The sequence below is a fragment of the Amblyomma maculatum genome, chromosome 4 (assembly GCF_055883805.1).
Source record: "Amblyomma maculatum isolate TAMU_Amacu chromosome 4, ASM5588380v1, whole genome shotgun sequence".
NCBI classification, from domain to species: domain Eukaryota; kingdom Metazoa; phylum Arthropoda; class Arachnida; order Ixodida; family Ixodidae; genus Amblyomma; species Amblyomma maculatum.
The window spans coordinates 133,399,532-133,424,530 of record NC_139347.1 but is presented as its reverse complement, the minus strand read 5'-3'; the positions used below and the strand labels follow the sequence as shown (position 1 = coordinate 133,424,530).

At 47.0% G+C, this 24,999-nt stretch overlaps 1 long non-coding RNA gene across 1 annotated transcript in view; it reads right to left on the bottom strand.

Annotated features, from left to right (window-relative positions):
• Nucleotides 1-11,605, bottom strand: part of LOC146192613 (uncharacterized) — a 180,668-nt gene extending 169,063 nt beyond the window's left edge. The window contains exon 1 of the long non-coding RNA XR_014706405.1: nt 11,214-11,605. This is a non-coding gene — a long non-coding RNA (uncharacterized LOC146192613). The remainder of the gene's footprint in view (nt 1-11,213) is intronic.
• Between the last annotated feature and the right edge of the window lie 13,394 nt (nt 11,606-24,999).

The window sequence follows — 24,999 nt, the reverse complement described above, 5'->3', positions numbered from 1 at the left end:
AGGTACTTCCCAATATTGACTATAGTTACAGGTGAAAAACGTTTTTATTGCCGAGGCGAGTTCCGTATTATTACGACTATGACTGTACGTGTCAGCTCGTATGCTAATAGAAGAGTGAACGGGTAACCAGAAAGGTCAAGGGTGAAAGTCATTGGTCAAGGCCACGGGTTAATTCGGACAGTTCTGCTGTTTGACTATGAAGGTTCAAATTTGAGATTGGTTGGAGCTCAATTGGCGACATAGACATGGAAGTGGGCCTTCTGCCCTCAGTAAAGCTATCGGTTTAGAACTGCCCTGCGCTAGGATGAGAAGTGTTCTGAGAATGAAAGCAGCGGCGCTGTCTTGAAATCCCACTTGAAACATCCTTTCGGATCAAACGACACTGATCTGCTTTTGTGAAGGGGTTTGTAAATAATAATAAAATAATAATTGGTCCATAGGAAAGGAAATGCGCAGTATCTGTCACACTCGCTCTGTGGACACCTGAACCGCGCCGTAAGGGAAGGAAGGATGATGGGAGTTAAAAGTGGAAAGAGAGAAAGGGGAGCCGTAGTGAAGGGCTACGGAGTAATTTCGACCACCTGGGGATCTTTAACGTGCGCTGACATCGCACAGCACACGCGACGCCACTTCGTTTCGCCTCCATCGAAACGTAGCCACCGGGGTCGGGTTTGAACCCGGGTACTCCGCCACAGTAGTCGGGTGTCTTACCACTGCACCACCCCGGCGGGGCAAAGGGGTCTGTACGGGTTGGATTTCAGTGGTTGAGGGCTCTTGTGTAGGCTGTTACAGCTGATTATTATGAAATTATTCAGAACTATTCAGTTATTGCCTCGTGTGATTCGGAGATTATAAGAGCGACAGAGAAGAGTTCTCATTCTTCATAGTTGTTGCATGAGGTTTTTGTCGGAGCTTGCGGCCCATGGCTACTACAGCGACATATGGTGAACTCACTTGGATGCCGAACGCGGCATAAAAAATGGCTGAGGCTTAGCTTGGTTAAGCCTGGTCAGATGCGAAGCATATTGATTGCTAAACTCGGCTTTCCATGGTCTCCCCTTTATATATAAACCTGCGCTATACCACGTAGTCCGCACGGCGTGCAACCGCAGCCGACGGCGCGAGCCTGTCCCCGTCTCTCCTCTGTCGTGAAGTAAGCGTATCATGTGGTGTGACGTCACCATACCACGTGGTCCGCACGGCGTGCAACCGCAGCCGACGGCGCGAGCCGGTCCCCCGTCTCTCCTCTGTCGTGACGTCAGCGTATCACGTGGTGTGACGTCACCATACCACGTGGTCCGCACGGCGTGAAACCGCAGCCGACGGCGCGAGCTGGACCCCCGTCTCTCCTCTGTCGTGACGTCAGCGTATCACGTGGTGTGACGTAGCATTCCACATTCTTTGCACGGCGTGTAACCGTCACGAAGGGCTGTGGTTTACCTCTAGCAATATGCTTCGCATAAAATACGACGGAGAAACGGAGCTCAAAAGACAGTCGAGCCGTCTACTGAGCGATGCCAGTGTGGACCCACACCCGAAGAAAACTGAGAAAGTCATTCGTGCGCGCCCCGACACGATTGGACATTGCATCAGCCTGTGAAGGCGAAGCAAAAGAGAAAGGAGGGAACCTCCCAAATGCCTTAGCCGAAATGCCTTTCCTTTATTTATAGCCCGTTTTCAATGCAGCACTGACAAATCAGACTAAAAGCAAGGCATGCGGGTATGAGCAGTTTTCTGTTTGCCTTTTCGCGCATGCGCAATCTGTCGAAGCGCAAGGCGCTTAAGGTTAAACCTGGAAAGCGCATAAAAACAACGGACAACAGAAAGAGACAGACACACGAGCGGAAAGCGCTCGTGTGTCTGTCTCTTTCTGTTGTCCGTTGTTTTTATGCGCTTTCCAGGTTTAACATGTCTAACCAACTCGCCCAAACGCTGCCATTAGCGCTTAAGGTGCTGGATTTAACACTGCTTTGCCGGGACGTGGGACAAATGTCAGCGACTGTTATATTGCCCCATGTATCTTTTTTTTATTTTTCTTTAGTCAGTCCCAGCACACACTGCGTCTTCAAATTTCAAAGTAGCAATTTTTCTAGGTGTTGTAAAACAAAAAAAAAATGACGAAATGGAAGAAGGAAAAACGAATGTCTCAATTTTGCAGCGTCGCGCCTCTGGCTCGCTTTTCCTTGCGCCAAGTTAAGCCAGGGCTTTGTTGGGCGCCAGAGAAGAGCGTTAGGGGCCGTGCAGCCATTACCGCTGCATTCGACGCAGTTGTTTTATGATCCATTTGATCCACTTTGGCCGCGGAGAAAATGGCGCTCTCTTCAAGACGCAGCATCGCGGAAAAAGAGTGCCAACGAACGTCCTCCTACAGCGGGACTCAACTATCGGTCGCCTCCCACTCTCCGGATTTCGCTGCCGGCGAATCGAAATTGGCCATCTCGAAAGCCGGCAGAAACAAAGCACGGATCCGGCCGAACGACTCGGCGTAGCGCTCCCGTTCGTCTTCATTTGCGCCCCGCGGTGTTTGTGGCGGGAACGTGCGCTGACGTCACGTGTGTAGGTGGGGTGCACCCGCACATGTTCTTTGTTCACTGGCGCCGAATTATTACTCCGCCTCTCACCAGGGGGCAGTGTAAAACAGGAAACCTTAAGCTCACGGAGTCAACTGTCGCGACGGAAAGTGCCCGGTAAACGAAGTCAAGTTGCGCCAACGTCACACGAAAATGGGCGTTTTTATGGTACGGCTAGCTTTTGCACGGCTATTTCGCGGCTAAGAGGACTACTTTTTGCGGCGGAAAATCGGGCGACGCACCGGCAGCCGATTGAGTTAAAACCAGCGATTTTGCCCGAGCAGGTGAAGTGCCTGTCCTTGCGCCGCCTCTTTACAGCTTTCGACAGACACTCGTGACAGCACAAAGAAAGCTAACAGCACTTATGGATCTGCCGTCACAAAAGTGAGTCATAAAAGTGGCCCGATATTCTGGCAGTAAAATTTGCGAGGCTTATTCTAAAAGTGCGATAGCGGGGGCCACTCTTTTGCACACTGTAAACGTGTAGCAAGAATAATCATATCCGAAAAAGTAGAAAACAAATCCGGCATTCAACACGCAACTGCGAATAAAAAAAAAATTAACACTTTACACCTTCGTAATCCACCTAAGAGGTTCTGAAAGTATGACGAAAAATTGCGACGTGCTGCGCGAACTTTTTGGAAGGATTATGTTCTGCTGGTGAGCAAACTAGTAATAAGGGAGTGATTAAACATTAGCGTTCATCAAAGCCCAGCTGTAAAGCTACAAAACAACAATACACGGCCCTCACGAAACTTTGCTATTGAAGACATTTCTTCTTGGTTCGGGGTTTGAACCTGGGGCCTCCCCTTATTCAAGGCAGTCGCTCTACCAACGGAGTTAGTGCGAACAACTGGCAGATTAGGTGGCAGGGCGTGGGTGGATCAGCCATACACTTGAAGCGGGAACGGTGTTCACGGAAAATATTTTCATCAAAAAACCTGGGTAGACTCAGGCTCTTATGATTATCAGTCAGCCAGATGAAGAAATCTTCTTGCCAATAGCAGCTGTTAGTCGAACTTCCTTTAGGCGTCTTGTTCTTTTCGCCTTCCCTCTGGGACACGCCTACTACGGGCGGCCAGCCCGCGTTTGAGCGGCGGGAGGGTTGACCTGCAATAACTGCTCAAACTCTGGATGGAAAAAGAAAACGTACCGCCTTTGCCAAAAGTTACCAGGCTGCGTGTTCCGTTTTTCAGTCGGGTAGTAGAGAATTCATACCACTTCTGAAGCTGTAAATTTATGCTAAGTAAATGTGAGCTCCTGTCCTCACTTACCAAAAAGTTATGACCCTCTGGGGATTCATGTGAGCTTTAAAATACAAGCGAGAAGCAAAACACGCAGCCTGGTTAGTTTTGGCAAAGGCGGTACATTACTGTAATTTCCTCGTTTCCACTGCATATATGGGATGGCCGAGACTCTCGGTCAGCAAAAGACTTCCAAATACTTTGGCGCCTTCTAATTTGAAGGTAACGTAGCTTTTCTTTTCTTTTTTTTTTTTTGTCCCTCAGTGTCGGATCTTCAAGCGTGCCACCAGCACCAAATGTCAATACCAGAATCTAAGGGGCCGGTAGTGGGAGTTAGAACGTCGAAATCCAAATACGGACGTCCTCAGGACATCATCATTTCCTGAGCAAGGGAGCACACGGCCATCTTCATGGGAGCGGAAATGGTGCCGAGGTGGAGGTTGTTTGCACGACCAAGCTGTGGCGTGCAATAAACACTGCGTCGCTGCGTCTGGGGCGAATCACTTAAGCGTGGAAGCGTCGCGCTCAAAATACGCTTGCACCGAAACAAAAAAAAATGTCTTCGTCTGCTTCTTCGTTCTGTTATTTAGCCGTTCACGACGTGTAAACGAAGCGTGTGACGACGTCAGTAACATATGCTCTGCTGGATCAAATTTGGTTTTTCAAGTGGTTGGCGTTAACGTTCGACATTTACTCGCTGAGTTGCATCAACGAAGTGGCAATGTGCGTCCATACGATGAAAGAAAGCGGGTGTCAACTAGCCCACCGGGGTTGTATTATTACGTGACTGTCGCTAACAATAATAATAATAATTGGTTCACAGGAAGGGAAAGGCGCAGTATCTGTCACACTCGTGTCTGTGGACACCTGAACCGCGCCGTAAGGGAAGAGAGGAAGGTGGGAGTTAAAGTGGAAAATAACTCAGAAAATGGTGGTGGGTACGCTGAGACTTAAGGCAACGAAAATGGCAAGTTGTTTTCAGTACTTGCTCTGTTAAATAAACTCGCAGTCAGAAAAATGTAGAGCCATTTTGTAACTTATGGTCGGAGGTAGTTCGACATTTGCAGCTAGCATTGACCAAAGCTTTCTTCTCTCTATGTGAATACAGTATTTAAAACAGACGCCATCGGAACTGTTTCAATCCAGCTTGCTTGTTATTTAAGCAAGAAAAAAAAACAGAGCGAGAAACTGGACAGGGAGATTGTAAGCTACACACACAGCGCGAATAAAACATTAAGGGAATTACGGTCCAGCGCAGCATCTGCAATACGAGCTCAAAAACTGGCGTCTTCGCACCCATTTTACATGTGGAATTGGCAGCTGACAGCGACGCCTTAACATCGTTTGTCTTTTCCAGCTTGTAAAATGCTCCGGAAGAGTGGTGATTAGAACGCGTTCCGCGTCGACGCCAGCCGGCTTTAATTCGTCCTCCGCGTTTAATTGTGCCCGATGAGAAACGACACGGTTACCGACGCGCAAAAGCAAGAAGAAGCGCCAAAAATGAGCGGGCGGAATTCATTACTCGCAATTTACTGCAAACAGAACGACACATGTCAAATTAGCGCGTGCTGCGCTGTAATATTTATTTTAGTTTTCGCATTATTCATCATCTTGTGCATGGAGAGTGGTAAGGGAGAAAAAAAAAAAAGATTTCCGAGGACACCGAAGCTCCGCTTTTAAGACTATGACGTAGTAGCGCTAATGACTGCCGTGTGTGGCTCCTCACGCGTATTCTCGTTCGCTTTGTCACTGATCCTTTAGTTTTAACTCCATAGCACCAGGAAATCCTCCATCGGCGTTGTCAAAGAAAAAGACGAGCATGACGCTGGCAGGCGGTAGCTGGCAGCTGACATGGCCGCACCCTCACCGGTTGCCTGACGTTACGCTCAGCAGGAGCTTCCAAATGGGACCGTCTCCTTCCATAGCAGAATCAACCTGTCGAGACCATCGCATTCACGTCACCCCTATAGGGCACGCAGGCACGTTCATACGGCTTCGTTAAAGCGGGGATTTAGATGTGGGCTATCCCTTCATACCCAAAACTGCGGAGCTTAAGTGTCCCACACAACATTTTCCTCCTTTATCTGATATATGCACTCATTAGCATACAGTTTTAAGCGACTGAATTGCGTGGCAAAACCCGGCCGGCATTGATGTAAAGCCCCTTATGAATCTGCGTGCGTGCCCTGGGTATACCTTGCCTTGAGCGGGATCTAAGGATCCCAAGAGGTGGCAGCTCCTTCACAATCGGCCATCGTATGTGTTCTCGTGACATTCCGCAAAGCACCGACCAATCCGACCATTCAGTACCCGGCAATGTCCCTAACCAACTAAACCTGAAGGAAGTATATATGCTAGTGACCTTTCTTTTTGTCTGTCACACCAGAGACAACGCCATATTTTGTAGGAAACCACGTCTTTAAAGTTGCCATCTTAAACAGTTCAGCAACTGCACTCAGTGCCATTAATGGAGAGCCCAAAGCAGGGCTGCAATGAAGAAAGAGGTCTCACTTAATCTAGACCCTTCATTATGTCTTCATTCTTCTGTTGTCTTACACATTATCGTCTTGATGAAAACGCGTGAGAAAGGCGGCCCCTTTTTAGGACGATGTAACATATAGTTCTTTTTTTTTTTTTGCTCAGAGTGCCAAAATGCGGTGGAAGAAAAAGGCCGCTCTTTCGTGGCTTTACCCGTTTAGTCAGAAATATAGTCACGTGTAGTGATTAGTGCATCTGATATGCAAACGCACACGAAGGTATAGCCTTGTTTCTATAGCAGTAACTAATCGGGCACCTAATAGATTGGGAAAGTTCTCCGCCACATAGGGAAATGCAAGGTTGATGACAAAACAGCTAACAAAATAACCTAGTATAATTTGGCCACCATTACTTTTTAATAAAATTCACCAGCAAGATTTGACGACATACCGGCGATGGGAGCGTTTCCTTAAACCAATGTAAAACTTCTGCATTAGGCTTAGCGTTTGCGCTTACTCTTAGCTTTCACTAACCTCTCAACAAACTAACACATTTAACTCTCTACAAATTCTCTGTACATTCTTGTCTTTACACAAAAGGAAATGAATGCTGCTGTATACTTTAGTTGTTGACGAATGAGAGGACTATAGACATAATCTATAGACGAAAGCAATAGGTCTAATACAGGGTAATTAGTCTACAAAAGTGTACAGATAGTCTATAGACCATGTTAAAAGGATAATGCTGCCGGGCGGAGCATGAAGCGGGGCTTGATTCCAGCTTGCATGAGCGCTGGCACGCAGCTTCAGCTGTTTGACGGCTGGCTGTGCAGCGATGGCTTAACGCGAAGCACCGCACCGCGCTTATTGGCCCGTTGCAATGACATCACTCATAACGTCATTGCACAGCACCCGCTGAATGGTCCGAATACAGAGGTGCCACGAATGATAATACAGCGACGTCGAACGCCCTCTATTAAGGAGAAGACCGGTAATAATCGAAAAGCAAAATGTTTGACTAACTACCGCAAACAGGGGTCGTGTTACACTCAGTGGCAGCACCTGTTAAGTATATTATGCTGTTTGTGCGAGGACGGGATAAAAAAAAAAATGAACTGAAATGTGCGCTCAGGAAGTATATTCTCACACAGAATTAGCAGCCGCGCACTTCCTTGGCGATTGTGCTGCACAGCATAGGCTGTGAACGATTGTTCAAACTGCCGGTGAAACCACCACGTAAATAGTAGAAATACTAATAAGAGTACACGAGGCGCACCCACCTTCTCATGTTACTTTAGTTTGACGTCACGTAGTTTTAAGCTAACAATTAACTCAGACTTAATTCAGCCTGATATACTTCAATTCCTTCATTGGCATAAAGTACAAATTTTTCCTGGTATAGTACCAAAGAAATTTGCGCATTCAGAAATATTAAGCCCCCAGGTGGTAAAGGAGACTGGGAGCTGGAACACAACATAAAATTAACGAAGACTGGAAGAAAGAATGGGGACTGGAACTCTCGCTGAATCCTTAATCACTTCGTTATGCAAGAAAACTGGAGCTTGTATGTGAACAAGTGACAAACAGGAAAATAAAAGCAGCAAAGTCTATCGTGTTGGCTTAATTCTTTGTAACAAATAAAAGATCCGGTATATGCTCCCCAACAGAACGCTAAAACATTTGCGTATCTCCGCCCCATGCACCGAATATTTTCTGTCATTTCACTACACGAGCGCCTAAGCGGTAACGCTGTGCTCTCTGATTGGTGAATCTACTTATATATCGGCTCTTCCTTCACTGTGGCTCATTAAGCAGTACCTTGGTTGCAGAAGACAAGGTTGCGAGTTTGATACCGGCTGCCTTTCGATGCAGGCGACATTATCATACACTGTGCGAAATCAGTGCATTTAAAATATCTCCAGGTGGTTGCAATTAATCCGGAATACCCCGCTACAGCTTTCCTAGGATCCCACATCGCGTTGGTAAGTTCTTCCCCATATACCGCGCCATATCCCTGTTTGGGTGCCGAAAGGAAACTACGCTAACAGGGGTAGCATTGGCAACATTAGCAACGGCAGTGCATAGCGCTTCATCAACGAGAGATTTAAAGCGATGAATCGCAAATGGTACAAAGTTCAGCTCGAGTCGCAGCCATAAATACGTAAGGCAACTGAAGAAATACACGCCTCCAAGGGAGCGTCCCAGACATATGTCGCCGCCTAGCAACAGCGAATACGTTGTTCGCATTTCGGTAAAATTGGGAAAAAAGCAAGGAGCAGCCGTGTGACCCTGAGACAACAGCAAGGTTACTGGAAAACTTCCTCATTCCGGTTCTCCATGAATGGGCTGTCGCGTGCGCTCTTTCACGCCGACCGTCTTTCGCGCCGACCGTGGATGCAGCCCGTACTAAGCACTCGAATGTCCGGTACACAGTTGGCAGCGTGTACACGCGCCCCTCTCTCTCCGCGGCATCCGAACAGGCTACCAGGCATGCTGACATTTTCGAACACAATTGGCACGTGTCACACTTCCTGAACTGCCGGTGATTCTTCTAAGTCAGCGCAAACCGTATGTCCAATATTGGTCCTATGCTGGTAATATCCGGCCCTACATTGTAGCAGTGAATTTCCAGCACGATACCAACATTTTGCCGATGATTAGTGCTGCTTGGATTGTAGATGCTGAACAACTCGGGGGACAGTTTTCTTTATAGTAGCGCGGCAAGAACCTTTCTATTTGTAGACATCGCTGCAAAGCAGCAATTCCAGCAAAAAAAAAAACCCTCTTGCCTGTTTCAGTAACTGCAGCTGTTAATAGCAACGTGAGCTTGGAACTGAGATATCCTGCGTTCATGCCAGCCTGCAAGCTTTGATTTATTTTTGTGCGCTATCCCGACCCACATCTGAATTTCTTCCAATAATTTGGTCCCTGTGATACGCATGCTTAATGCACGCAAAGAAGTCTACCGGGAAGAGGACAAGTTGCCAAACTGTACCTCCCTGGCAAAGTTCGAAAGCTGCGACTTGGCTGCTTTTTTTTTTTGCGCGCGTTGTCCGTCGTTGCTAATAGTAAGTCACAGCCTGCTTACGCACGAAATGTTTAAACGTATATAAATCACTTCGCATACCTAAGCTCCTAGAGAAAGCCAGGAGTGCCTGTAAAACTTATGCGATACATCCGCCGCTGTGCGTAATATGCCGGTTAGCTTCCGCAAAACTAAGTTGTTTACAATGTTGGTTGGCGCAGAAACGCGGCACACAAGTTTCGATACACAAGCACAACCCCATATGATTCTCATATTTGCATGCAGGAGCAGGAACACCGTAACGACATGTCATTGAAGTATTGTTTGATGACAAGGACCTAACGAGTTCTGCCGGGACAATTTCGAACTGCGAATGAAGCATATTACCACTCAGTAATGGACGCAGCCGGTTCTTTTTGAGGCTCTTCCGTCGCGATGTAAGTAGCGCTGAGGCGATATACATTGTTTGAAGTCCAGTTGTAGCATTGGTGCTCGTGAGGTCGAGAGCATTGCGCGCCGTGGAAGTGCTTGCACACTAGCATGTAACACGTCATTTATTCGAGAGAAAGGCTGCGGATTTGAGATTTAATAAAGGAGAGAATATTATTCTTTGGTTCACACTATACCGCACAAAGGGTGCACGCAGCAGGAACTTGGCGCTAGCTCAGCACTTGTTTCTGCAGACCGAGATACATCTAGGCTCAAATGTTTCATAACAAGAAATGTTCATATCAGCATTTTATGGTGAGTACTCTATTCAACACGGTGCGTTTTAAGATATCGTTCCACCCCACCCAACTCCAGAAATTCGCACACTACTTGAATGTTGCTTTTCTAAAACCTGGGCGAGAACAGTGCGTAGAAATAAACGAAGCAGCCCCTTGTTTCCTTCTAGACACTTTCACGCTTTTTATTTTTCCTCGAGGAAAAATACCGCCAACAGCACGAACTGCAGCCTATAATATTATTGCATTCCTTATGTCGGAATCTTCGCTAAGAAAACTGCAGAAGAAAAGGAATTTCGCGGAATGATGTCTATTATTTTGTCGATATTCTTTATTTGCTACTGTTGATGTCGGCGACACCTAGCTGTTGATGTCATCCTCTCGAGTGGCCAATTTATACGGACAGTATATCACATTCAAGCAAGCAAGGCTGCCGCACATATCCCGCATCTCTGAAAGGCTTCACAGATGTCCTATGAAAGTGTCATGCATTCTTCGAGCGCATCTGTCAATATTCTAGCATTTTCCCGACCGTTACGTTAGATAGAACGCATCTGTAATATAGAAGACACCAACAGGCAAGAACCATAGCGCAGACATCTCTCCTCTCCACAGCAACGTGGGTGCCATCTTTTCTGCAATTCTAGCTATTCATTGACCGACGATTGACGCACTAGTAATAATTATTGACCATTGTATGTGGGCAAAGAGGGATAAGGATGGGCAGAGACATAGTTGGCTAGCACTGGGTTGGATGGAGCTACGGCTCGGCCTTCTCTGCTTGGACCTCCTTTGTATTCACGATCACAGAGAACTGCGTGCCTCATACCGAAGCGTTCCAAGCAGCTTCTCCCACAAAACCAGAGGGTTGGGACGATTAAACCGTCAAAGTAATTGTGGAAAGAAAAACGGCTTCGCGTTTATAACAGCCTCCAGTCAGCGACACCAATGTATACCCAGAAAAGACCGCTGTGGCCTCTACAAATTGCGCAGCATGCTTTAGAACGGTATGCGCTGCGGTTCTTTAGAAACTACGTTTCCGAGGCAGCGACAGTCCTCGCATCGGCAAGATGCCAATAGAAATCAGCTGACTGAGTACGCAAGTGCAGTCGTTTGGAAAATGAAGTTGCAATGCAGCCCCGAGAAAAGGCGGAGCAAATAAGTGCACTCACCATCTCATGATGCGTCGCCTCCTCGGCGGTGCCGAGTTTCACTCAAAAGGACACCTGAATCTCCGTCGTTAAGCACAAAGACGGCGGCCAAATCGCGCACTTTTTAAATTCTCCTGGGGTGCACACTTGCCACACCACTGAACTCAGCTGGCGACACTCATCCGAAGACCATGCACGCCGGCCATCGTCGTCGTCGTTGCATCTCCTCCGGGAGCGTATCGCGAGGCCTCCGGACGCTTCTCCTGCCCGCCGAGAGCGGATGGAAATAGCAGCGCCGCTATCCTCCTCCGGCCAGAGAGCGGTTGGCGCACTCGACAGGACAGCGGGACAAAACAAAAGGGGAAAACGTGGCGAGACAAATGCGAATGGCTTCGCCGGCGCGCCGCTGCCGTTCACCCAATGCCACGCTCTGACGGAGGCCGCGGCCGGCGACCGCGGGCTCTGGCTGCACGGTTTGTCCGCATAACGGCAGATGGCGCTCGCCGCTAAAGAGCCGATTGGCCCCGCAATATGCACGTGAGAGCTGCGTCACAAGCGCGGGCAACTTACGCCTCCCCACTTTGCGCTCTCCTCCCCTCGCACACACACTCAACTTTTTCCGCTTTTCCCGCGCTCCTTCACAGCTCTCCCTAACAGATGAGACAATGTCGGTGGTAGTGGAATGCGCCGCGGACGGCATATGACGACGTTCAATGATCTCGTTTTCTTCATCGTACTGGCCTTTTAGAGTTTCTGAGTGGCTAGCGCTGCCCGTAACCATTGGCGAAGCTCAAGTCTGAAAACACTGCCCAGCATCGCAGCGTTGCATAAACACGCCTGCTCTCCGCGCGTGCTGAATAGTGGATATAATGGCGCCAAATATCATGGTAGCTCTAAACTAATATAGGTTGTACACCGTCATTTAAAATCCTGCATTTCCGCCTAATAACTAAAGCGCTAATATTTGAAATTTAAGTCTCCTTTGTACAGATAGCGCCCATTTCAATCTGTCAACAAACTGTTCTCACGGACCCATCAGTGACACTGAGCACTTCAGAGACCCATGACCATCATTCCTTTTTTACACCGCCTTTTTTATCATCTCTCAAAAACAATATTGTAAAGACCAAGAATTGAAAAGTAACCTCATGGAAGGTGAAAGCAAAGAAATATAGCATTCGACTTTATTAAAGCGCGAGGCAACGATTTTTTTAATTAAGGAAGCCTCACTGGTACGACTTACCGGCACGCCCTCACACATCCCCCACCCCCCCACACCTCTTTGTTAATAAGAAAGAGATATTGGCACTAGCGGCAGTACAGTGATTACGCGACGAAAAAAAAAAAAGAGGTTCTAGACGGATACGGATACAATACAGAGTCGGAATACGTTTATATACATGAGTGTGTGTGTGCGTGTGTGTGTGTAGGGGGGGAGGGAGGACGGCAAAAACATAAACGAAAAGCACTATACTTTGATATGACGTTTCGGCCGGGGCCGCACCGGCACATCGGATAAAGGTGTAGTGTTTTTCCACCGTGTGTCATCTTGAACTGCGCCTCTCTCTCTCTCTCTATATATATATATATATATATATATATATATATATATATAGTATTTTTGTTTTGTTGGCTAGTTAGTAGTTAGTGAAGACTGATTAGCTGTTTTTGTAATTATTGGCCTGAGAGAAAGTGTCGAGGCAAAAGTTGTAGATTTTCTCGAAAAACAGGTGGTTACATTGTTTCCACTAAACTAGCGTTTACGCAGTGATATTTTTACCAGCCAAAAACGAAGCCTGGCGCAAAAAAAAAAAAAAAGAAAGAAAACTTCCTCGTGACTGCGGCGTCACTTTAAAATCTCGAGTCGCGCCCAAGAAAACATAATATGCTTTTCTGGACCGTGCTTTACGATGCAGCTGATTGTGCGCCCTTGGCAAATGATTTAAAATAACTGGTCACGTGACGGCATTTTCTGAAGGCCTATAAATAGGGCGGCATAGGTCGTAGCCTGATAGAAACAACGTAGCTACCTGTTTTTCGAGAAGATCTACAACTTTTGCTTTGCGCTTCTTATGTCAAGGCAATAATATAAAAACAGATAATTAGTTTTACCTGATTAATTAACATTAGTGAACTGAAAAAAAAAATAGTGAAGGTTAGTATAGGAGGCTCTGAACAGCTCTGAATTGACTTCACTGTTCTAAGGCTGACCGTATTTTTACTATCTAGGTCCAGGTTAGCTGGGACAGCCTATATACAGCGTACTGCAATTTTATCGGAGCCGTCTTAAAACCTTTTCCCGTCTCGACCGGTAGGAAAAATTTTCCAAGACGGTTCCAGTAAAGTTGCAGAACAATGCATACATATATAATATGAGTACTTTTACATAAGAACCGTAATCGAGGTTCCATGACATTTTTGATTTTTTGTTAAACTTTTATATGTGATGGGCAGGTGCCTCGGCATAACGGCATGGACCTCAGTTTTACAAGGTACACCATACTTTTTTAAAAATAAAATTAGTTGTGGTTTCACTCAGCTTAGCCCTAGTTGAGTTGCGAAAGCAATGGCGGAAGCTTATTGTGCCTGCTACATCATTCCCCTGTCATGCCCTATGAGTGTAAGGTTTTGCATTATTGGAGACACTTAAGCTCATACTTTAAGGGCATGACGCGATAGCGTAAGCTACCAGCCCACATATAAATGAGAAGGGTTCAACCAAGCCGTATGGACGTGCCTACGCGTCGTAGGGGTAACGAGAATACAAACGGTTCTGGCTGATTCTGATATCACCCGCCCAATGAAAGGAGTGACCTATGTTGGCAGCTCCTGCCCGTGGCATAGGGGTAACGTGAATTCAAATGTCATGGCAGGGTGACTTTTTTTATGAGGAGACCGTAGCTGCGCCTCTTGAAGGCGTAGATGCTGCCACCCGATGTCTCCCTTTGGCTGTCGGAAACATTATTATGCCGCTACAGGTGGAAAACGCCGTTTTTGCCATTTCAAACATTTGCAGCTTAAGAGCCCTGCTGGTTGCGGCCTAAAATTTTCTCATTTATTTTTTTTTATTAATTTTCAAAAATGCCCCCCCCCCCCCCCCCTCTTCGTTTTCAATAGCAGGTTGAATTTTTTGGTGTGAGTGTTGAACAAATTTTTGTATCAAAAGTTTGGTACACATCCGAAGTCATTTGCAATATATCATTACAGAGTTCCCATTTATTTAAAACCCCGCAACATTGCTTTTCTGTGGGAAGTCCTAATTACTTGCTTTGAGCCCATGACAAGATTCAGAAGAAAACATTTCACTTCACATCAGAAGCTCAGGGCATCTATATCAATGTGTTCAAGAAAAGCATTTTATAACATTCCACAGTTGAATTACATATTTACAAAAGCAGAACGTTTTTCATGATAGTTTTAAATGCTCATTGCGAGTGCAGGAAATACTTTATATTCTTCCACGCTATAAAAACTTATCTCCTTTACATCAATACGTGCATAACAGCACCTTATATCGACCCTTGTCTCACAATTTTAAGGGGACCCAAAATCCTGGGCTTACATCTAGTGAGATACGTGACTGGCGGCGAGGTTGTGAAGCCCAGGGGTTACAAGACTTAGATTACAACTTCCAGTGTTGAGTAATATGACATCAATGTTAGAACGCGGGCTCGTATCAGGCATAATTCTATGATGTATGTATGTTCGAACTTTGAGCGGTAAGGTTATGGTTGAGAGCTACGAGCCGCTTACACCGCAGGGAGATAAGCTTTGAATTCAACAGGAAAACCGTTCTCATTATTTAAACGCAGCGTTAACAATGCCGAAAAGACACAGAAAAGTACGTCAGATGGGGAGTGTAAAAGACTGTGATGGCACGTTTAAATGGCCAATATTTATCAACCATGGCTGGCGGTGCTTCATGATGGCGCCACTGGTGTTTCAGCAGCGTTAGAAGGATGCCGAAGCGTTAGCGCCGGCGTCTACAACGTAATGGATATTCGTCATTTGGCTGGCAGCATGGTAATGGAATAAATCGCTTAACATTGGGCCTACGGTTCTGGCCGCCCAAAGTGCGTAGACCAGCTTTGCCCGTGATATCCCAGGGTTCACGGTACTGGCAGCTCGCGGAGCGCGCCCAAGGAATCGACGGAGGGCATCAGTGACTCATGTTTTGTCACTGTAGTATTTCACATGCAACTGCACTGGATTACTCTTCGTGGAGTCAGACAGCAGGCCTAAATTTTTTAATTCATAGTGGACATGCCATAAGTCCGCGGCAAAGAAAACAGTGTCGTAGCTTTCTTCAGGACTGAGCCTAATGCACGATGTGAGATTTATTTGAGAGATTACTGATAACTGAGCGGTAGTCGGCACTGCCGTGTAATACCGTCGTCAACGGAAGGAATTCGGGCTGCTGCTCAGCGGCGGTATTTACAGGATAGGCTCAATTCCTCGGATCCAGTAGTTTCCGCCTGGAAATTGGCCCTTCAGCAGAGAAAGAATTAGTACCGAAAGAGAAGCTGTACATTCAAACTTCCATAAATTCGATCTAAAGGGCCGCGTGTTATTATACTGATCACCGGCCGTCTTTTTTTCTGTGCATGAAATGAAAAAAAAAATTGATGTGTGACGACCAATGTGTCTTCATTGCTAATCAATATAAGCCTAAAAATTGACTCGGCAACATGCCGAAACCTGAGGAAAGTAGCTAGCCCTGGCGTAGCCGAGCTGAGCCACTGCCAATTTTTTTACTCTCGACAGATAGTTTGGAATAAGCGACTGAGCGCTTAGCAGCGTCTCTTCATGCCAGTATCCAAAGACACCTTTCCGTCACATTGGTTCGTGTCACTGTCGGGCCTTTGGACAATGCATACTTTGCGTCCTGGCGCTTGTCGCGTTCCTATCTCCGGGTCAAGGCGAGTGAGAGCAACACAAGGGATGCACGCAGGGCGGGGTGCTCTGTGGTCACGAAGATGTGGTGGTAGGTCCTTCTAGTTGTTTTACAGACAAAACGCGTGTCAAGACGGTATCTGCTACGATCGGTGCACCGGAGGGTCTCCTCCCTCCAAGCCTCGCGGCAACGGATCACGCAGTCTGTTCGGCAAGCATCGCACTGTAATCCGAGTAGATGGCGTTTTTCTCCACCCGTCGCTATTCGAAAACCTCGCGAGAGTTGCGAAAGCGGGCACGTCCTCTCCGGCGCTGCTGCGCGCTGAATAATGCAGCCCGCCGGTTCGGATTACGGCGCGCGCGGCCCCGCCAACCTTGACCGTGGCCCGCTGGGGAAAACAGCGGTAAACAATGGCGCGCTGACCCGGAGGCGAAAAACGAGAAGCACTGGGGCGTCCACGCCCGAACTTCTCCCCATTAGGGAGCGTGCCACGGAGGGAGTGCTTTAACGGCTCTCCGCGTTCGGCCTCGGAATAATGCAAGCGGCGCTGGCAGCGATATCGCTCGTCCTTCGCGATAACCTGCGCCTCGGCATGCGTGCCACAGGCGGTCTAACTCGGCGAGTCTAACGGATTTTCAGCGCTTAATTCTTTATTGCCGCAGAGGCCGAGCAGCACTGCTAAGTGACCATTTTTGCCCACGCTTTATTACACTATTCGCGTCAGACCGTGGTGTACCATCACTTGACCTGAAAACGTAGCACTTATTCGTTGAGCGGGCAGCACCGCTTTCGCGTTTCTTTGGGCTTAAAATCGTTTCGACGCGTGGCTACCCCTGCGAATTCTTCAAGGTTTTTCGAAGGTTTGTTCTGCTCTTACCAAGCTCGAAACATCGCATTAATTACAGTTGTTAGCTCTAGTGCGCTCGCTTCATGGGATCCCGGCCACGGCGCCGCTTCTCGACGGAGGCGAAAAAGAAGGCGCCCGTGTGCTGTGCGATGTCAGTGCACTTTAAAGAACCCCAGGTGGTTGAAATTTCCGGAGTCCTCCACTACGGCGTCACTCATAGCCTGAGTCGCTATGGGACGGTAAGCCCTGCAAAGCAAACTTTTGTCCTAGAAAGTCCAGATTTGTTTATTTTTGGAACATATATCTTACATTGCCGTGTCGGTTACCACGTGAAGGATCTACACGGAACAGTGCTTCTGCAATTAGTGCCATATCGTATCGCTACACTTTATCCATTTGCACAAATTGAGCTGGCCGTACGTTGCGGGGATGGCGGCCAGCTGCGCACTTTCCCCCAACCAAGGTGGCCAGTGGCAGCAAAACCAGCAACACGATCCTGCGCCAGGGTTAGAGGTATGCCACACGATAATTCGATGCAACAAATGTAAGAAGGAGAACATAATTTTGAAGGACCCTTAAGCTTCGTTTCAAGAGTAGACGCGACAGCGCCTCTAACACTGTATTTTTTTTTTTTTTCATTTTACTATTCCTTTCATTTATTTCCTTTAGTTGGTATTTGGGGCGAAGGAGGCGTAGTATCCGCTTCACTTCTCGGTGAAAACTTTCGCCAAAAATGAACGACATGCTATTGGAGTTACAAAGGTCATCGGTTCGAATTCCTATCGCAAACTGGCCTCCAACGTGACTAGTAGTTGGATGCTAAATGACAAACGAGATGGTATGACAGCACCGCTGTACTCTGTAGAAAAGAACATTGTGTCATAAGTTTGATACAATATCGGATTCGTGTTTTTTTCTAGCACGTCTGAAACGATGCCTTTGTTTCTCCCACAAATTCCCACATGCGTACAAATGGCTAACTTCCTCCGGCTAAGCCAACCTGGCTGCCTCCTGCGAAGGGAGGAGAGTTGAAAGAGATGTGGCAATAAAGAACAAAAAAATCAGTTGTGATTTAGCTCTGGTTAACCCTAGTTGAATTGCGAAAGCAACAGTGGAAGCTTATTTTCCTGCTACATTATTCCCCTATCACGCCCTATCAGTGCAAGATGCTACACTATTGGGAACACAAGCTCATCCTTCAAGTGTATGATGCGACAGGGTAAGCTACCAGCCCACATGTAAAGTCCCGCTTCAACCAAGCCGTTTGGGTGTGCCTGCGTGGCGTAGGGGTAACGAGAATGCAAACGGTTCTGGCAGGCTGATTTTGGTATCACCTTCCCATATCAAGGAGCGACTCGAGTTGGTAGCTCCTGTCCATGGGATAAGGTTAACTTGAATTCAAATGTCATGGCAGGCTGATTTCTTTATTAGGAGACCGTAGCTACGCCTCTTCAAGGGGTAGCTGCGGCCATCTGAGGTCTCGCTTTAACTGTCGGAGTGTCGCTTTCGTAAAAAAAAAAGAAAAAAAAAGAAAACAATGCGCCTCGCAACAGTCTCAGTCTGCTGAAATGTGGTACGATTCAACAGATAGACCTGTGCCTGAAATGATGGGTCACGGCAGTGCTCGCTACCTTGAAATCAAATGACACCACCAAACTTTCACGGCACTGCAAAGATCGTGGATAAGGCAAGAGAACACCTTAGAGGCTGCAGTCTTTCGAAAAACTATTTATTTATTTTTATTTATTTATTAATACTGTCAGCCTATGCAGGCTATTACAGGAGTGGAAATAAACAAAATTCGCAAAAAAAAAGGAGTACATTTCAACAACTACAAAAGTCCGACACAAAAATACAAGCAAATACAGTGGACGTAAAACAGAACGTCAAATAATACAGCAAAAAAAACAAAGGGAAACAGATTATGCAAAGGGACAACTTTTATATAGGCGCGTTTTGTTCAAAGTATGTTTTTAGGCTTTCAAGAAAGGCATCTAGAGTATTGCTTTTTACAATGCAGTCAGGCAGCATGTTCCACTTTTTAATCACACGAGGAAAAAAGCTGTATTTAAAACAATCATTATGGCCCCGCCGGGGTGGTGCAGTGGTAAGGCGCCCGACTACTGTGCCGGAGTACCCGGGTTCGAACCCGACCTCGGCGGTTACGTTTCGATGGAGGCGAAACGGAATGGCGTCCGTGTGCTGTGCGATGTCAGTGCACGTTAAAGAACCCCAGGTGGTCGAAATTTCCGGAGTCCTCCACTACGGCGTCTCTCATAGCCTTAGTCGCTTTGGGACGTTAAACCCCATAAACAATAAACCAAACCATAAAACAATCATTATGAGAAAGCGGCACAGGAATATACATACTATGCCGATGTCTTGATGACTCATCGGGGTGTATTGCAAAATAGTGTGATGTGTTAATCTTAAAGTGACCATGGATCAGAAGAAAGAGATACTTCAGCCTTGCTATCTTAGTGCGGCATTCTAGTTTTTTGGCTGATTTGCTCAATTCGGTTGGTGAATTGGTTATTCGGTATTTATTGTAGATAAAACGGGAAGCAAGTATTTGGACTTTTTCAATATTTGTTTTGTTAGATGCGGTGTAGGGCTCCCACACAATTTTCCCGTATTCAAGTACTGATCTTACCAGGGCTATCCCATAAGTTAGCTCCCAGTGGTAGTTTTAAATAAATGCACTCATATTTTCGCGACTCATACTGTCCCACGGGCCACTTATGCTCATATTTATGTAATCATTTTGTTGTTCACAGGCATGTAGTCATAGCTGCGGCATTTCAATTCTAATCATTTACTAGTGGCGCTCAGCCCGTCTGCACCTGTTGTTCAGAGTCGAGCTTCCTGTCCTTGTGACCAAGTGGCCCAAAGTTCAACGGTCTCGAATTTCGTTTTGGTATGTCAGCTAGTATAAAGCCCTCACGCGGAAACAACGTTACCCAAAGGAAACTGTAGCCGAGAACTAAACGTTCGCGCGTTACGACGCCTGCAGCGCTACACAAAAAAAAAACATTTAGGTGGATTTGCATATTTAATCAAATGCGAAGTAGGTGCGTAGCGCTGCTTAACCGTTTTACTTCAGCACGTCAAGCACGGCGAACCTGCACCGCAGTGCCCATCCATTGCGACGCGGAGCAAACACGCGACGTAGCCGCCTCCTTGGCTTTCCTTACACCATCTTCAGAAATGAACGGAGACAGGCACAATGAATCTCTTTGCAATGCACTGCTCTGCGGCCGAAAGGTCTGGGGTGGGATCATAGGAGGAGAGAAAGAGAAAGGGAAACGCGCTTGAAGGCGAGTGCCAGTTAAGGCGCGGAGGCAAGCACAAGTAGCTTCACGACGTGGCGAGCAGCTCGGAGCCGAGGTCCAGGGAGCACCGCGCATGCACGTCTGCTGTCCGTGAAGGCTGAGGCTGAGGAGTGACTGATGCGAGGGGAGAGATGTCGAAGTTGAGGGCGCGCGAGCGACACATGACTACTCACTCTGGAGTAACACACGCTCGTGAGACGCTGCCCAGTGGCGGCCAGCACATCTGCAACTGACAAGCCCCTATCTCACTAGGTTCATCTATGTGGCCGCTCCGCCCTCTCAGTGTTAAGCCGCGTGATGTAGGCGTCGTCACTTTTCCTTCCTCCTCTTCAAGTTCGCGGAGAGAGAGGATGGACGCGACCGCTCCGCCTCCTCAATGCTGAACCGTGCGACGCGCACGTCGCCACCTTCACTTTCTCTCTTCAAGTTAACGAAGAGAGAGTGAGCGAGCAGCTTCGGACAGACATCGGCGAAATCCATTATTGCGGCTAGTACTGCTACGCAGTAAAAGCACAGCTTGGAAATAAATCAAGATGCGTAATAAATTACTAAAATGATATATCTCGTTATTGAAATGGTAACTATCAGTGCGTGTTGTCGAGGATTGCCGTGCGTTGAACCATAATGTTACCGCTGAATATACAATTTTATGCGAAGAAAAAGCCAGACCAAACACTAATTGTCATCTTCATGCCGTACCAGCACCACTCCATGGTGAATAGAAAGCGGCGGCGCCAGCATTTCTTGGTAATTTTAAGAGAGGCTGTGGCTCAGAGCAGCCTTTCTCTCCACTTTCCCCACTCTCTCTCCACATCGCTTTTTCTTCAGCAGCCCATCCGCTCGCGTCGTCGAAGGCGCTAAGCAAGCAAAGGCCCTGCACTTCGCTTTATTGTCAAAAGCGTGCGTGCTCTCACTCGACTCTTCCGGATGGTGTGTAAGGTGCTTCGATGCCTTAGCCTCGCAAGCGGAATATTAATCGGAGCGTATGTGACCTTCTCCAGTCATCGGTGTCGAGCGGCCGTTTCGCCTTGCTATTTAGGGCCCAGGCTATGCAAAATCGGTCGGCAGCAGTCTACACCAAGCACGGCGCTGATCTTGCTGTCATTCGTGTCGTGGACTCCGATGGCGCATGTTCTGAGCAAACCCACGCATTAGCGAGTCACTGTCCCGTTTCTTTATGAAACACGAAAGGGAAGCATCTGCTTCACGGCGGTGGATACGAGAATATTTGGTCGGCCCTTTTCGAATCTCTCTCCCGACTTCCTGAGAAATGTCTTAAAAGCAACTTTACTCGAAGTGTAAGCTGCGTGACTTCAAGTTTAACTCCCCGCCAGAGTCCTGCCAAAGGTCCGTCTACACAGTACGGGTGCGATATGACACTCGTTTCAGTCGTGGACGGTTCCCTTATGTTCACTGCGTCTTCCGCGCCACCACAGTAGTGCCACAGAATTCTTAAGCAGAAGCATCGGTCAAAACTAGGCCACAATTTCAGACATGTACGTGCATTATCCGAGACCAACAATACAGTCGACGCTTTCAGCTAAAGTGGCGATTTGAGCTGGTATACACTGCATTACATTCACTGTTTTACATTATACACTGCATTACAAGGCGAAGTGCCTATACGGGGAACACTGACTAGATATGAGGTGGCAGCGGTCAACACAAACCTGAGTGAGCAGGGTGTCATTCACTTCGTACATTCGCGAGCATTGCGGCTGGACAACACCAATACGCGACTCCTAGGTCCCACTGAGACTATACAGGAAAAAAATAACCAGAATTTCTCTTCTTGTGACATGTCAAATAACTAAATGAAACCACCGCGTAGCGCCAGGACGGACAATACTCAGAACAGGACAGGTGCAAAGAGACAGACAGGAAAGGATAGCGTTGTCCGTTTTGGTGCCACATCTTTTCATAGAAATTGACATGCACCAACTAGCCCCCCAGCAAGTATTATTGAAAAGCCGCTTCATCATCTGTGGGGGATCACTAAGGAAAGTGAATTGCCTTCATTGTGTTCAAGCAAATGCTCTTAAAGACAATGCAGTGACACTCGTTACGTGCGCCTTTTTAAAGTACTAAACTATCAAACCGCGACCATGGGGCAGTTAGGAAGACGTAGCAGCCACCGGCTATCCGAAGCGTTCCACACCGCCCGTAGAGGTGGATGGTCGCCGCCTGACGTAGACTTGTGAAGGGACAAGAGCGTCAAAGTCACGGATTCTGCAGGGAGCGGGAATAATGGCAACAAAGAAGGAAGAATAATCTAATTGTTTTACCGAGAATGAGAAAAGTAGGAGCCTTCCCCAGCTCCTGCAAAAAAAAAAATACCTTGCATGATTTCCATTGTATATGATTTAATGATTATATATATATATATATATATATATATATATATATATATATATATATATATATATATATAATTTATTCATTCATTCATTCATTTATTTCACATACACTTCCAGCCTTTACAGAAGATCTTAAGCATGAGTGGACTAACATAGTAAATAAATCAAAACAAAAAAGCATTACAAGATACATGGCAGACGAAAAAAAAACGAGACGACGTTGATGGTCTGCTCCCTGGGGCAGATAAATAATGAAAGCACGAAGGTGGTTATCGCGAACCCGAATTATGCCTTACGCCAAGTGTGCAAATAAAAAAAGAACAGTGTGCTTGTGATTTATCATCCATGGCAAAGAGCACCGAAGGAACTGCTCGAGTAGATAGACGATAAGCGTTCTCAGCAAAACGATGCTACCCATCCTGCGCTGCACTCAGACGAGCCATCGGATGATAACAGCTCGCCATCGGCAAATACTCCGACTTACGGAGTGCCGGGTAAGACGCACTTTCTACGCACTTCGACCTGGGGCATCGTTCTTCTTTAGGTGCGATTTCTTGACCCCGCCCACTTCAAGTAACCAACTGCGAGGCTCGGCTTTGTGCTATGGAATACCATGCTTTCAAAGTTCTGAAGATTCCTCGCGGCTTGCTTGTTTACCAATATCACAAATAGCAAGCGCGCCGACAGTGGAAGCTTTTATTCCATGGCACAGAGTATAAACCAGGCGGCGGGTGTCGACAGCAATCTGCAGTCGAGAACTGAGTGAAAAACTCTTACGGGGTCCTCATTCCACCTTTATCGAATAAAATAACTCGGGCTACGAAGTCACTCTGGTGAAGAGTCAGCACCTGCGCTGCGCATGCCTTAAGATTATGCAGCCGTGAGTCTGAAATCCTGACGTACTCGGCAATAGACGTTACTGTACGCATTTTCACTGTCAATTTCGTTGGTGTTTGAGTTTTCCTTTGAGCACCTACTCCATACTTGAGAGGAAGTAATGTTCCGAAGGTTTTTAATTTTTGTGTATTTCGGCTCAGGGTCCCCCGAGCATGGCTTCGTCACTTTATCTGCGACGGCATACGCAAGCGAACTTGCATAAAATATTTATAGCCCCACACATCTACTTATACCTCGATTTTATAGTGTTGTAAATTTTTTGAGCGCGCTATTTTGAAACTCCATCAGCTTGAAGCTGACGGTAGCGTGAGTGGCTGATTCTCTTCTAAGGCTCGTAACCACGCTTGTTGCTGCCATCGCCGCCAAGGTGTTCATTTCTTTTTTAACGCAAACAGAAAGTGAATATTCGTGTAACGCCACTGTGTCCATTTGTTGCATAGTTTTATGCCGTATAACAAGTATCGCTTTACAAACAACTCATAATAATGTAGATGCAGCACAATCTCTAAAAGCATCGCTTGACGGCACAATAAATACGGCACGAGAGCCGCGTGTATTCATCGAACGCTCGGTTGCGTTAGGTTAGCTTTCGATTAGAATTTTTTAAAGCAAAAGGTTATCGAAACGCATCTCGCAGAATTGGGTACAGCGTGTTCGCAGAGATATGATTAAACAGCCCAAAAGCTACGACCGAATGTAATCAGTGAAGGCGCTGCTTACGCGCCATCTGATTAGGCGACTGAAGACTTTCTTGCGTGAAAACGTGCTGCTATTTGCACAACAAGGCTAAACTCGTTGGTGTTAGACATTATTCGGAACAAAGTACATGCCGACGTGTTTAGGACGATCGAAACTCGCGAACGCCTTTTTGCATCGCAGGACAGAAGCCCCGGCGCGGGTAACAACATCGGCCGGAGGCGACTGGATGCGCATCTCTGCCTCTGCCGTGATGGATGGCGAGTACATCTCGCGCACCATCCATCAGTGTCTTCTCCCTGTCCAGCAGGTCGGACAGCAGAACCTACTGTGTCCTTGTGGTCTAGGCAGCCAACCTATCTGTCAGGGCTGGGCATCTTCTATTCGGAGCCTTCGTGGGGAGCGTGATCAGCGAGTTGGGGCAGACTGCCGCCAGGCATGCTGCCCCCTCAGTGAACTATGTTCAAACCTCCTTGTCGGAAAAGCTTTTATGGCCGCGCCGTGCGTAAAGCCGCGATTATTTGTTTATGCAAAAAAAAAAAGAAAAAACAAAGAAGAAGCTGTAGAGAAGCTACATTGTTGATAGTTTTTGAAGGTGACAATTCAATCCACATTTGTTAACGCTTTTGTCAGTGTTAAAGAAAATACCTGCTTGATAGAAAAGATGTAGGTTTGGCTTAAAAGACGAGTATTATACATTTCTGCGCATATGTGTCTCTCCGGCTTCTTTGCAAGCCGCGGACCGCGCACGTAGCGTTAGGCGGTCCACGTTCAGAGCACGATA